Source organism: Ischnura elegans, chromosome 11, assembly GCF_921293095.1.
Source record: "Ischnura elegans chromosome 11, ioIscEleg1.1, whole genome shotgun sequence".
NCBI classification, from domain to species: Eukaryota; Metazoa; Arthropoda; class Insecta; order Odonata; family Coenagrionidae; genus Ischnura; species Ischnura elegans.
This window is the reverse complement of record NC_060256.1, coordinates 89,101,468-89,117,274: the sequence shown is the minus strand read 5'-3', so window position 1 is coordinate 89,117,274 and position 15,807 is coordinate 89,101,468. Positions and strand designations below refer to the sequence as shown.

The window sequence follows — 15,807 nt, the reverse complement described above, 5'->3', positions numbered from 1 at the left end:
GAGTTTGATCGTTTGATCACTACGAAAGTTAAAAGATTTCAGTTCCCTCGCGAAACGCCCCACGATTTCGTGTGTTCTGTGCGTAATGCCACTCAGGTGCTGGGTTTGCAGTATTCCGAGTCTTCTATTGTGCGACTCATTATTCAAGGGTTAAATCCTTTAACAAAATCTGCAATTATGTTCTCAAATCAGCCTAACACATTTGTAGAATTGGACTCTGTTATCACGCAGGCTTCTAAACATTTAATGGACTGTGCTGAATATTCCAACACTTTCCATCGTATCTCTAGGAATCCGTCTTCTGTTGCCTCTTCCAGTGCGCCTAGGGAAGTTTCTTTTCCTATTAATTGTTCTTACTGTCATAAACCTGGCCACAAAGTGAACGAGTGTCGCAAAAGACGACGATTTACTCAGCCTGCCGTGAGTTTGATGAGCGTCCGTGACAAGTGTTCGACTCGATTGCCAATATTATCTATTAATCTTCATTCTATGCCATGCCAGGCTTTAATTGACACTGGGTGTTCAGTTTCACTGTGTGATGAAGATTTCTTTGCTTCTCTGAAATGTTGCCGGAGAAAGGTTATTCGTAAGAATGTTGACGTCGATTTAATCACTGTGTCGGGGCAGCCTTTTCATATTAATTCCTCTGTCTCACTCAAGGTTCAAATAGGCAAGTTTTCTTGGAACCACGTGTTTTATCTAGCTAAAATCCCGTTTCCCGTGTTACTGGGTGTGGATTTCATTTGTAATTCAAAGATGATTATTCGTCCGGCGAACGTCAGTTTTGAAATTGCCCCGAATTCTCTTTTTTCTTTTACGGACAATTGCGAAGCGTTTAAATCGGCGCCAGTTAGTAACTCGTCCGAATCTCATGTTCTGTCGTCCACTGAAATCACGTTGTGTGATAAGTTGAAGGGCTTATTGTCAAAATTTCCTGATGTGATTTCTCAAGAATTGGGGGTCACATCTGTTATGACATACGAAATTGAACTGCTAGATTCAACTCCGATTCGATCCCATCCTTATTCGTTGTCACCTCCAAAGGCTAATTTAATGAAGAAGCACATCCAATCTTTACTTGATAAGAAAGTGATTGAGGTTTCCAATTCAAACTGGTGTTCGCCAGCTTTTCTAGTGCCTAAAAAGGATGGATCTGAAAGATTAGTGGTTGATTACCGTAAGTTGAACAAAGTTGTTAAATCAGACGGTTATCCAACACCTTCTGTTGAACATGCATTCCAATATCTTGCTGATGCAAAATATTTCACTGTTCTTGATCTCAATTCTGCCTTTCATCAAATACCATTATCTGAGAATTCTAAGAAATTAACTGCTTTTGTGACGCCGTTCGGAGTGTACCAATATAATAGATTGCCATTTGGTTTTGTAAATTCTCCTCAAATATTCACTCGTCTCATTAATGAAGTATTGGGCGATTTGAAATATTCATGTGTCTACCCATATATTGATGACTTGTGTATCTATTCCAAGTCTGCTGAAGACCATGTATCTCATGTTAATGCTGTCCTCAACAAACTACGCAGTGCCGGTTTGACGGTGTGCGAGGACAAGGTTAAGCTTGGTGTGGAATCACTCACTTTTCTGGGCCATCTCATCACAAATGGAACCTTGCAAGTTGATCCTGAAAGAGTGAGACCAATTGAACAATTCCCAGTTCCCAGAAATGTGAAGGAAGTGGCCAGATTCATTGGACTTTGTGGGTTTTACTGCAAATTTATTCCAAGGTATTCTGAAATTTCTATGCCACTGAATCGCTTAAAACGTAAAAATGTTCCTTTTCAATGGACAGCTGTTGAAAATGAGGCTTTCTGTCAGTTGAAGAAAGCTCTCACCAATCCACCAGTATTATCTTTCCCTCGATTTGACGAGGAATTTCATTTATTTGTCGATGCCAGTAATTTGGCGGTTGGTGCCGTTCTGAATCACAAAGTAAATGGTGATTTTGTCCCTGTGGCTTTCGCTAGTAAGGCACTCTTGGAACATGAACGTAAATTTTCTTCTTATGAATTGGAGTGTCACGCAATTCATTTTGGAATTCAAAAATTCAGTGTTTACTTACAAGTAAAACCATTTCACTTGTACACTGATAATGGTGCCTTGACATGGCTTTTCTCTCATCCTAAGCAGTTGGGCAAATTAGGCCGGATGGTTCTTAAATTATCCTCTTATAAATTCACTGTGCATCATGTTCGAGGATCAGCTAATTCTGTCGCAGATTGTCTTTCTCGCATTGAGCCATCCTCATCTACAAATAGTCATTTAGATGTGGAATCTAACACTCATAAGGAGTCAGCTGTTCCTTATTCTTGTGTGTTACATAAATTGCCTTTGTCATTTGTCGACATTCGAAAACACCAAGAAACTGATCTCGTTCTAAAGGATATTTTCAATCAGATTAATAATAATTCCTTGAACGACAAAAACTATTTTCTGAAGGGACAGCTATTATGTTATGGGAATTCTAAAATTAAGCGAGGAAGAGCTGTTTTGCCTACGGTCTTGAGGCCTATGATTTTTCAATATTTTCACTGCTCTAGTATGTCTGCTCACTTGGGCATGGCTAAAACTTATGATAAGATTAGCAGACACTTTTGGTGGAAGGATATGAAAAGAGAGGTTTATGACATGGTCAGAAAATGCCATCTGTGTCAAACTTGTAAACCCAGAAATGCTCCACCTCCTGGCATGCTATCGTCGCACAATCCTTCTGAAGTTTGGGAAAGACTTTATATTGACTTTGTGGGTCCTTTACCTCTGACTAAAGGTGGACACCAATATGTACTTTCTCTTATTGATGGATTTTCTAAGTTTTGTTTTCTTGAGCCAGTTCGCAAGGCTACGGCCGGTTCGGTTGTTTCAATACTCACTCAAAGAGTGTTTCCAAAATTCGGTTTTCCAAAATATTTGGTTTCTGATAATGCACAAGTTTTCAAATCTCATGCCGTTAAGGAGATGTGTTTGCAACTGGGGGTTAAGCAAATTTTTGTTTCTCCATACTATCCCTGTTCTAATCAGGTAGAGAGATTGCATAGAAATCTAAAATCTGCACTTGCTATTTTGTGCAATAATGCTCACCATATGTGGGACTCTATGCTTGCTGACTTAAATTTTGCCTTGAACACTGCCTCTCATGAGAGCAGTGGTTATTCTCCTGCCAAAATAATTTTTGGCAGAGAACTTAAGCATCCTTTAATTAATCAGTGGGACATTCCAAAATCTTTATTCGAGAATGATCTCAGCGATAATGACAGACAAGCCTGCCTGAATCATGTTATTGCTAATTTAAAAAAGGCCAGAAACAGGTATAAAGAATCCTATAATAAATCTCACTCCCAAATCACTTTCTGTGTGGGAGATCTTGTTCTCTGCAAAAACCATCCTGTCAGTTCTAAAGGTGAACAGAAAATGGCAAAACTGGAACCTCTGTGGAAAGGACCTTTCGTCCTTAAAAAGTATCTCTCTCCTGTAACAGTTATTCTCGAAGTTTCTCCTGGGAAAGAGAAAATTTGTCATGTTTCTCATTTAAAGGCATATCATGGTGGCATTGCTAATTCCAGTAATTAAAAGGAGAGAAATATCATTGATTTTTTTTTATTCTTTTTTTTTTAATGAATGCTAATGTTTGCTCTCTCAAATACTATTTGATGCTTGATTTCGGTGTTGTATTTCTATTGATTCCTAATAATATTGTTTTGATTAATGAATAATAAGTCTATTTCTATGCTTGTAATTGAAATTGTTCTGAAATATTGTATTGTACTTGCTTATTCTCATCTGCTTAATTCACTCATGTAATTTAGTGTTGGTCTACTGTGATTGTGAGATGGGGTAAGGTGGAGGAATTATGGGTGCTTGGAGGGAGAGGACGGGAGATTAACTTGGGGGGAAATCCCCGAGATGGCTCGTTTCCAGATAAGCTGTGGAGGTGGCCCCAGTTATTAAGATTCAATTGTGTTTTGTGTCACCTTTCCTCCACCAAGACTTTATGGACATTCTCACAATTCTGGACAGTGATAAGTGTCGTGATTTTGCAGTGTTCAATATTCTATCGATGGCTGAGTGATTGAATTGATCAGCTGATTTTAAGACTGCCTACTGTGTTTTAGTGTGGCTTTTGGCGTTGAGTTGCGACCTTCATCGCCCGACAAGTATGAACTTTCATCTTGTCGCAACCAGCATGTAGCTCTCATTTCTATTGTTAATTGAAGAGTGAAATTTAGAGTGATTTCTTTTGTTGATGCAATATGCAGTTCTCATTTTGTTAGCATCGCCTATGATTCTTTTTTGACTTGTTTAATTAATACTGAGAGATATATATACACATCTTGATTAAATTTAGTCAGTACTTGTTCAATAGCTGACATGAATACCATATGCCTTATAAATTGTTAATAATTATTGGAAAATCGAGGAATTTAGTGCAATCTATTGTCATTTACGTAATCTTGTTGAATTTTGGAGGATTCTTTATTGATAATTAATTATGGACTGATAATATTTACAAACATGGAGGGTTTAAATGGGAGAAATACTAATGCCAATGTATATTAATTAAGTGAGACACATATTATGCTGAATATTTTTGCTGGTATTTTGATAACTAATAATTATTTAGTGAATAACCGTATTTTTGAATAAACTTGTACTTAATGATTATATAATATGGGGTATATATTTTGTTGGTCGACCCTAACTTTCTCTTGGGTTGCAATATGAATTTTGGGTAGAAGTTAAAACCCATTTTTGTGAATCGTTGTTTTTTGATAAGGTGGTTGAACCCAACTAATGGGACAACCCAGGGTTCCCATGAACCCAACTGCTTCACCAACCCAATCTTGCCCATTTACTAAGTGGTTGGTTATTGTATTGCTTTACTTGGTTTTTAAAAAAAAAAAACCCACAAAATATCTCTGATGAGAGAAGGAACATTTGAGTTTGGTAAAGATATCCTGGTGTTATACCAATAAAAATCTTCCCAGTTCCTTCTAGTTGCTGATGGTAATTATTTGTAATTTTGATTCACTGTTCACCGAAACAAGCATCACTTTATGACATATTGATTATTAATTTTATTTTCTTGCTATGTAATACTAAATAATTTACTCTATATCTATCAGCAATATTTCTTGTCTCACTCTTGTAATTATGTCATGTTACTCACTTAAGAATTCTGTTGAATTCCAAACATCACTCCTGAGGTTATTATTTACAGAGTGATAAAAATGTATGTTCTTGTCAAAACTATTTTTGAGTGATATTTCTTGAATACTATTGTCTCAATCAATAAACTTTTTATATTCAGTTCAATTCTAACCACTGAATAATGGTTTTTGTGAAATTCATGGGGGTTAAACAGTGGGGGTTCATCCAGTGAAAACCAGTGGACCTGTGATGCCTCGATAAGTTTTCTAGGCATTAATCAGTTCTTGGTGGACGTGTCTTGGTCCCCAAGTTCAAGCAATTTTTGTGGTCATTTTCCTACAGAGGATGTGGCATTTTTTTAGTGTCCCCCCCCCCCCCAAAATTTCTGGTACCCCCCCCCCAGAAATTCCTCGAACTTCCTCGAACTTCCTCCGAACTTATCCGCAGAACTTCTCCCGCCAAGAACTTTTCGCGCTAAGGTTTTTTCGCGCAAAGGATTTTTTGCGCAAAGGGTCCCTGTAGCAAAGTGCCCTGTCTCGCAAAATCCTGTCTCTGGAAAATCCTGTCTCTGGAAACAGTCTCTGAAACAGCCTCCGAAGCAGCCTCCGAACCAGCCTCCGAACCAGCCTACCTGCAATGCAAGACTTATATAGGACTACTGCGGAGAAATACTTCTCCTTGGCAAGCAAGGGGAAATCGGTGCTAAGGCCTTAGTATTGCACTTGGAGTGAGAAGTTTTACCATTGTCCTATCACAAACTCTCTCTCCCTCCAACACCTCACCCCAGTATCTCCTTCCCCTCCATGTGTTCCAATGAACGATTCCTCTGAGGTCTCCAACCCAGATGTTGAGGGGAAAATTCTGGGTGCTGGCTTTGTCTCAAAACCAGGGAATGGTGTTTTGCGGAGCGGCCGTTTCTGCAGGGGCAGTGACGCATCAGTGGGCGGTTGTTGAATTCGCCTGGCTACCCCTCCACTCCCTGGAAGAAGCCCTCCCCTCAAATGCTGTCTCGCCTTGCTTAGGCGAGCCCCTTTTCTTCCTGACCTGCATGGGAGTCACATGTCTTGTGAGCCATGGCATATTTAGAGCAATTTTCTGCTGGTAATGTTTCCTTGGGATCATGAATTTACTATCATTGTTTTCTGTAATACTTCTGATTTTTTTTGAATACTCTACTTTGAATAGATATCGTACGGTAATAACTCGTAAATTATTTTTTGGCTGCCTTTTTCTTGTGAGCTGTTTTTCTTGTTTGTGGAGTCTTTTCCCTGATCCAGCATGTGACCGACGGTTGGAGTATTTGCCCTGTCTGGACTTACGTGAAAAATCAACCTGATTTTACGACGTAACGTCACACTAGGCAACAATAATTGTTCCGGTGGAATCACCTTATCAGGTACAATTGAAGGCATGAGAGGCTCACTATTTAGGTCTATAATTTGATCGATATGACGTTTCCAAATGACATCATTCTTTAATTTCACCAAGTATGATACTGCACTCAGTATCTTAACAATTACTGCTCCTATCCATTTATTTCTGCCTCTGTAATCCCGTACAACTACAGGTTGACCCTCAGATAACATTCTCGTCTTACAACCCCCATAATTTGCAACTTGCTTACTCTGTTTATTGTATACATAACTTTGGAAGATTAGGTCTAATGAGATCTAACCTTGTTCTGATTGGTCGCCCAAACATTAACATAGCTGGCGTTTCATTAGTTGTTAAATGTACCGAATTTCTATAAACCAGTGAAAATTTATATAAAGCCATATTTACATTGTCATTACTCCTTAAAGCTAGGTTAACACGCTTTTTTACATTCTTCACAGAATTTTCTGCTTGACCATTTGTAGCTGGATGGTAAGGTGGCGATAAGGTATGCTTAATGCCATTGCATCTTAGAAAATCCTTAAATTCACCAGAATTGAAGGGTGGACCATTATCTGAAACTATTTGTTGCGGTAAACCAAACCTTGCAAACAAAGCACTTAATTTAATTTTGTAATAGTCTGATTAGCTGATGTTGAGCTTACCTCTTCCACCTCCAACCATTTACTATGAGCATCTACTATAACAAGATATAGTTTGTTACTTACAGGCCCTAAGAAATCAACATGTAAACGTTCCCACACACTCTTGGGATACTCCCACACATGTAGGTTACACTTTTTAGGGTTCTGCCTCACAGACAAGCAAGGTGGGCAACTGTTGGCTAAATTCTCAATGTCTGAGTCTAAACCCAGCTGGCCACCAAAAATACGAACGAGCCATGGCTTTCGTCTTAACAATGCCAAGGTGTCCGCAATGCAACTCTGTTAATAATGGCTTACGTAAACTATGAGGTACAACTATCCTATGCCCCCAAACAATAATACCATTTTCAATAGCTAATTCACCTTGCCGCTGGAAATACGGTTTTAATTCATTGTCCATATTTGAGTGGTTATTTGGCCAACCATACAATACATAGTTGTACACTTTCCTTAACAAAACATCCCTTTTTGTTTCCTCTATAACGTTATTAAAATCAACTGGTATGTCATTCTCTTGAATAAATTGCAAATAAGTACCTACATAATTTACATCCTCTGACTCAAACTGAAATTCTTTTACATTCAAAGGCAATCTAGATAAGCAATCGGCGTTTGCATTATCCTGTGATTTAACATATTTAATATCAAAGTCATAATTCGTTAAGAACAGCGCATAGCGCTGAAGTCTGCTTGCTGCATAAGCAGGTAAACCTTTCTTTGATCCAAAAATAGATATCAATGGTTTGTGATCAGTTATTAAAGTAAACTTTCTACCATACAAATATTGATTAAACTTTCGCACACCATAAATAATACCTAAAGCCTCCTTGTCTATGACACTGTACCCCATTTCAGCCTTTGATAAGGTCCTTGATGCATAACAAATTGGTTTCTCAGAACCATCCTTCTGTAACTGACTTAATACACAGCCTAAACCATAGCTAGAACTATCAGTAGCTAATCTTACCGGTAGGTTAGGGTCATAATGTGCCAATATTGGAGCTGAAACTAATTTATTCTTGATTAGCTTGAATGCTTGTTCACATGAGATTGACCACTCAAAAACACTATCTTTCCTCAACAAACTATACAAAGGTGCTGCAATAGTAGATAAATGAGGCACATATTTTCCATAATAATTAACCATACCTAAAAATGCCTTTAATTGTGAAACATCAGTGGGAGTAGGCGCCTTTTCAATAGCGCTTATTTTAGATGGCGATGTACTTAGGCCATCCTCACTCAAAACATAACCCAAGTACTCAATTGACTTGCGAAAAAATTCACACTTCTTTTTACTCACACTGAGACCACTCACTTTTAATCTATTGCAAACTTCATATAACCTTTCCTTGTGAACATCATTATTTTCCCCAGTAATCAAAATGTCATCAAGGAAACAAACAACTCCTGGAATACCAGCGAGAATGGTTTCCATTATTTTCTGAAAAATGCCTGGTGCAGAGGCCACTCCATAGGGAACTCTATTGTACATAAATAGCCCTTTCGTAGTACTTATAGTACACAATTTCTTTGATTGGTCATCTAAGCATATCTGCTGATAAGCTTGGGATAGGTCCATTTTGGAGAAAGTTCTACCTTTTTGTAACGTATTAAAAAGATCTTCAATCCTAGGTATTGGATGTCTATTGATGATTAGCGAATCATTTAGTGAAGAAACTCTGAAATCTGCACACAAACGTAATTCCCCGGTTTTTTTTACTATTGGAACAATGGGACTTCCCCATTCACTATCACTCACAGGTGACAAAATACCTTCCCTTACCAATCTATCTATCTCAGCCTCTACCTTGTTTTTCAGGGAGAAAGGTATCGGCCTAGGAGTCCTTCTTAATGGGTGCTTTCCATTCATGCGACTCACGCGTCGACTTGTGTCGGCTCGCGGCATTTGTTTATAACTCTCCTATTCCTGTGCGTTACCGTTTGTTGACTTGTGTCACAACAGTCGGCGACACACACCTAATGGAACACGAAAACCGCGACGCAAGTCGACTTGTGTCGACGTGTGTCAACAAGGCCGTGAAAGAAGTATAGGCCGCCGGCTTACCTAATGTTGTGGATAAGACACCGCGTGAAGACCTGGGGCGCTAGTGAAAATTCATCAAGTTCAGCATCCTATTCGATATCCTTCATGCTATTACCAACATAATCCTTTTAGTGTGAATTACTTTTCATTGGCAAAATAAAGAGCAGTGCAGCGGAAGAAACATATTTTAATATTGTGTACTGTTATCTGCAGATACATATGAACGATATTTTATACGGATTAATGCATATTGTGCAAAAGTAACCTACGCCACTGTACTATGCGAACATTGTGCAGTTGCTTTACCTGCCTATGTTTTTGTTGACAGAAACATTCGTTTTGCTCGAGGTATTACCAGTATTACTCAGTTATCTCGTTATCTGGACAATTAAAACATGAAAATAAGTGGAAATAATTATGGATGTTCGATATTTGAGTAAGGAAGGATGTGCCCTTGAATTGAATTTCTATCATGTTGAGGTGTGAATGTTGGACGTGGTCAACTCTATGGAATAGGTAATTATTTTAATTAAATTCTATGACTAGAACCTCTTTGATTGTGCACCTTATCCCATTTGCTTTTTTTCTTCATAGTGTAATATATGCTATTATTCATCAATCACATATAGCATGAGACATTGGACGTGTATGGTGTATTTTGTCAAGTGAAAATTGGCGTATTCTATTGAAAAAAGCTCTTCAATTTCTATCACGTTGAGGTGTGAATGTTGGATAAAGATCAACTCAATGAAATAGGTAAGAACTCTAATTACATTCTATGAATATGACCTCTTCGAATGGGAACCTATCTTATTTTTTTCTTCACAGTGAAATTTATGCTATAATTCATCAGTCGCGTATAGCATGGGACATTGGCTTTGTATGCTGGACATGGTTAAGTGAATATTGGCAAGATCTGTAGTAAAATGCTCTTGGATTTCTATCATGTTGGGGTGTGATTTTTGGATAAATTTCAACGCAATGGAATTGGTAATGATCTTTGAAATTTAATTTTACGATTACATCCCCTTTGATCTGAACTGGAGTCTTTCTCTAGTAGAACTTTTTTTCTTCGCTGTGTAGTCAATGGTTTCATTCATTATCCTCTTCTATCGTGAGACATTGGATTTGTATGATTGAGGTTCTGAACTGTTGGGTGCCCTTTACTGTTGAAAAATCGTAATTTTAATATTGTTCAAAAGTGGTACACCCATAGCTGGTTCTGATACTAAATATCTACCAAATTTTAAAATTGATATAAGTTTCTTTATGGAATAAGAATTCTTATGTTTGGAAAAACTGGCTCATACATTAATGGTGTTGTTTCAGCAATACTTGTGGCAGTCCTAATGGAGCTAGAGAGCTGGTTGCCTAATGGAGGCCATGTTGCAGGTTATTTTATGCTAATTCCAGTTTTACAGATCACATTAAATGATCTAGTCTGAGTAAGGTTACAGTAATGAACTGAATTTTACAGTCAGAGTGGAACATGTTAAATTTAAATTTACTTCAAGGGAGTCTTGCAAAGTTTTAGGTGTAACAGTTTCTCAAGGGCAATATTCAGAATTATGTACGTATGTTTCAATCAATTGGTGATCAGTTGAAATGCTATTTTACACTGCATTGCTTGTTATTACTTAAGTTATTTTCTATGCCACATTTTGCTTGGCATTGTCACTCATTCATTTTATGATTTGTTGAGTTGAATATTCACAAGTGGGGTGTGGCCACTCAGTCCAGCTAATAATTAAGCTAATAAATGAATCACTCAACAGATTTGATCATCATCATGACATAATGTAATAGCTTAGCCATGTGGTACTTAATTTTATCTTCAATAAAAATGTAAGGAAAAAGTCTCACCAACAGAGAAACAAGATAGTCGTTCATTATCTGGTTGTAGATTAAGTCTTGTGAAGTACGGACTCAGAAAGCCTCAGATAGGCCCTTAGTCATGTGCATCTATTTTATCATCAGAGGTTCTTTTGCATTATGTCTCAAACTCCTAAGTTATGACTTAATTTAGATGTTCCACCTGTCAAAAGAATATTCTTTAAATGTCAAGAGTCATCAAATTTGAAACATTTCACTCTCCAAATTTTCAAGTTCCCCCACTTTAGGTGTTTCTGAATAGGCACTTGTCCATTTTATTTATGTCAACTCAAGCTGATTTTTTAATTCAGTTGACATTTTTTTTCATTTGAACCTTCACTTCCAGCCTGAAGAAGCAGACTGGAATGCCTGCTATACATGCCATCTTCAGATGGATAAATACAGCAGAGAACTTGAAAGAATGTTGCATAACCCTTCTGCAAAACTTTCTATCTAATACTTGTATCTCACTGGAAATAGTGTACAAAATGTTGGTATATGACACCTTTCCCATCTCTGCAGCTCAATTAAGACAGCACAAAGAGTGATGAAAAATATTTGTTCTCCCTTTTTTGTCAGTTTATGAAAATATTACTTAGCCATATTTCTGTAACTGCTTCAGATAAAAAATTGAAAATTTGGTAATTATTGCTCCAGCACTTGCAATCATCGTAACAAATTTCCACAAAATCTAAAATGGTGATGTAAACACTTTATTTTGCATTGATATGGAATGGCTCGTGTTGAACTTGATGGAATTGACTATGTACTTTGATATTCATATCTATGGCCATCTCTCTTTTACCAGGTAACATATTGTCATTTATCTTTTTTTTTACCTTGACAGTATCTGAATTGATGTCATTCATCACCCAAGTACAATGTGAAACCTTAGATCAGGATAATGGAGCAGTTAAACTGATGAATGGGATTGAATATTGAAAAATTCCATTGGATTTCTAACATTCCAAGGCATGGAGCTTAGAGGTATGTAATCAACTTGATGGGATTGCTAATGTACTTTCGCATTCATCTTTATGAGTACCTGCTTTTTATTGGGTGACATATTTTTATATATTTTTTGTTTGCTCTGACAGTATCTTGAAACTGAAGTTGCTGAAGTGGTTCAACCTGCAGATTTCTCCTGCGGCAATGGACATGGAAATGAAGCTTTGCTCTTAACCAAATTAATAACCTTGATAGGAAAATATGCAAAAGTAAAATTTTTGACATTGCCATGGTGTACATCTAAGGTATTCCTTATCTTTGCCTACAGGCCATCTTATAGTCAGTGTTTTCATATCAATGGTGTAGCTGTATGTATTTGGAATTACAATGATGCGTAACCAATTGGAATCATGACCACTTAATTGTGCCATTAGATTTTTAAGAAATCTTTGTATTTCATTTACATTTTTATTTATTATGTTATGCAGTGCCATACAAAGTGTTTTTGGGGTAAAAAAGCATTTAAGGGTGCGATTCATAGAGACACTAAAATTCCTCACTTTACAAAGTCTCTTTACGGTAAAGTGAGAGTTTAGCTAAAGTTCACTTCAAAGGCATCCCCAGGATCTCACTTTATAAAGTGGAACTGTAGCTGCTTAAGTCTCGATCAGGCATTGAAATTTTGAGTGTTGGCAATGAACGCTTCATAAAGGTTAACAAAAAATTGACTCAGGATATGAATTGCTAAGTTGTTTACAGGTTTTTGGGGACTAGGTTTCCATGTTGTATTGTGCAAAGATTTTATTAAGCTACATTTTCTCGTTCTCTCATTTTGTGTGCAGATGTAAATTAATACTGCGTTGTCCGAAGCTTTTCCCCACTAACTTTTTTGTATGATAATGACTGAGTTAGGTGAATAAAAGCTCACTTTTAATTAGCTTCCTGCATTGGAAATGCACTTCGATGTTTTCAGCAAAGTAAAGATACAAATGCTGATATTTTCACATCATTTTATGATAATCTTGCCTGTTTAACTGCACACGGTTGTTTGGACTACATGTTAGTCGAAGTTTGATGGTATAAGTTCATTGAAGGTGGGTGAAATAGTGAAATTCTCTCACGTTAACTTGAAACTGTAGTAATCAATTTGAAGATTTTCCAATCAGTGGTTGTCTCAGGTGGACGCATATTTTGAAGTAGGTATTGGTGTTTATTGAATTTTTTTGTTCTTACTAGTATTTTAATTCTTGGGATGTTGATGTATGCGGCTGTATGTATATACATCCTCGATAAAATATTGCTTAGCTGCAGATAATATGACTATGAAGGAAAGTATGTTTTACTTATTTATTGCTGCCTTTCATGGCAAGATACTATTTCATCATTGTAAACATTCAAATGACTAATCGAAAAACGAAACAAAAACTCTCTAGTTTCAAAATGACAGAAACAAGAAAATGTTAACATAATATGGAGGCATGTGGAAAGAGTACATAAAGCAATTATGGAATGAAAACGCTTAAAATACAATGAAATGTTTAGAAAATAGCATTTGGTTTGCCAAACGATATGAAAATCAAGTCTGCTTAAGAGGACCATTGGCTCCAATATAAACAGAAATTTGCTATCATTTCTAGGGGGGAAATTCTAGAATATAAACACATGCATAACCTAAGAACATAATTAGCTTGTTTTAAAAATCAACACAAATTATGCCAACCTATTCAACCTCTTACTGTGCTGTAATTATCACATAATCGTAAAAATGTCCTAGGTAGTATAACAACTAATAGAGTTCAACTGCAGAAGTAATGGGTCATCTCCAGCAATACTGACTCGATATATTTTCCGGAAAGAGAGGCACATTACGTGTCTGGTTATTTCTTGAAAATTTCTGGTTATTTCAACTTCAAAAGCAGCCATATTTATTCATCCGTAAAGAACACTTTACCCTAAGTGAGCTCCGGTTGGGCACTTTACGGTAAAGTGACAATTCTGCCATTTTTCTTCTAAAGTGGTGTTTATGAAACAGAGAAAGCAGACTTTAGCCCAGCTAATGTATAATTTAGCTTAAAGTGCCGTCTACGAATAGCACCCTTAGGGATTCATTTCATTATTAATGTTGAGGTGCAGTTCTCAAACTTTTCTGTTGCACATTTGATTGTTACTTCACATTTGTGGATATAATCCCATCTTTTTGTATAATTGTTTTGTATCATTTTATTGTTCTGTGTCAAAGGCTACTGCAGTGTGATCACAATGTAATATGCAAGAAATCTTAATAAATGTGCTTTGTATTACTCAATTATTTTTTTTTAGTGTTTTCACCCTAGCGAACCGTAATGGATATCAACTATGATAACGGGTCATTGGCCCGAGTTGTTAATAAATAGTAATATTGGTAATCCTAAGGAAAGGGGGGCGGGGAAAAAGGCTATTCAATTTGAATTTAGCGCTCTAGCATAGCCGAAGTTACTTTTTTGGCCGCTGCAAAAGTAGGATGGCGCTACAGTTGGCGGCCAAAACTTGCTACGTCATTTTTAACACGTACATACACATCTTTCTAGAGAATAATCTTTTGCCTTGTTTCCACTACGCCCTTCTTACGCGGGTTAGCGCTGACCCGGGTTACATATCGTTGTGGAAACGGCAGTTAGCGCCAACCCCGGTCAGAATTGTAACCCGGGTTGGCTGACGCGGGTTAGCAGGTAACGCGGGTTAGAAATCGTAGTGGGAACGCTAGTTTCCGGATCTAGTGAGCAATTGACGAACGTATTTCGTCTAACAACCACGAGATCAGGCAATTATTGAAGGCAGGAAAAACGTTGCGAGTACATATTTTTTTAAATAAGAGCGGGGATGGCCAATCCTGAGAGAAAGAATTTTTTTGACGACGAGACGGAGATCTTGCTCCCGATTTATGAAGAGGAAAATATGCAACGGAGGTTTCGGGGTACATTTAAAGGCCACAAACAGGTGTGGGCAGACTTGGCTGCTCGGGTATAAAATCGGCCTATGTTGACATCGCAGATCTGACCCAAACTTGAGGTAGTACAGTGCAATCGCTATCCTTAAGAGACGAGAATAGCTTCTCGCGTGCGCGTACTTATTTTAGCGATGCTAGTCCTTATTCCATTGCACAGCATTTGAAATGCATCCCGCTGGATACGATATGTTTTTTTAATGCATCGGGTCATTTGGGAACATCTCCATCCCAAAACCCCTGACCCCCTCCTTCTTCCATGCCCTGACTGCTAACAAACCGTCAACTTCTTCTTATGTAATGCCGGGGTTTTCTTCTTAACCTATTTATAATATAGGCCCTCAGGTTCCTCCTCCGTCGCATTTCTTCTTCCATTTGTTCCGGAGGCGGATCCAATTTCCCCACAGCATTAAATAAATGTTGATCAAAGGCAATAATCTAGCTACTTGAACCTACATTTTCATCACACGCTATTTCGTTACTCAACTATTTACCTCCCCCAAACTTCTGTTCCCGGCAGGGTATTCGGACAAACTTCCCGTTGGAACGCTGGTCAGGTTACCCATCATCCCCTAACCGCTGTAGACCCTTCGTAGTGGAAACAAGGCATTTGTGTGTCAATGAATGGAAAGCACCCATTGGAGAGAGGGATAACCTCAGAAAGCAACCTGTCATGGCGAAATGCGCAAAGAGGCACAAAACGCCGCGAAGTTAAAAATTAAGTGAAAATGAAGAGATGTAGTTTTAAAGGAAAA

General features: G+C 37.6%; 1 long non-coding RNA gene across 1 annotated transcript; it reads left to right on the top strand.

Moving 5' to 3' along the window:
- The first annotated feature begins 12,020 nt into the window (after nucleotides 1-12,020).
- Nucleotides 12,021-12,471, top strand: LOC124168162. The gene is made up of 2 exons (XR_006866860.1): nucleotides 12,021-12,108; nucleotides 12,219-12,471. It is a non-coding gene; the product is annotated as an uncharacterized LOC124168162 (long non-coding RNA).
- The last annotated feature ends 3,336 nt before the right edge of the window (nucleotides 12,472-15,807 follow it).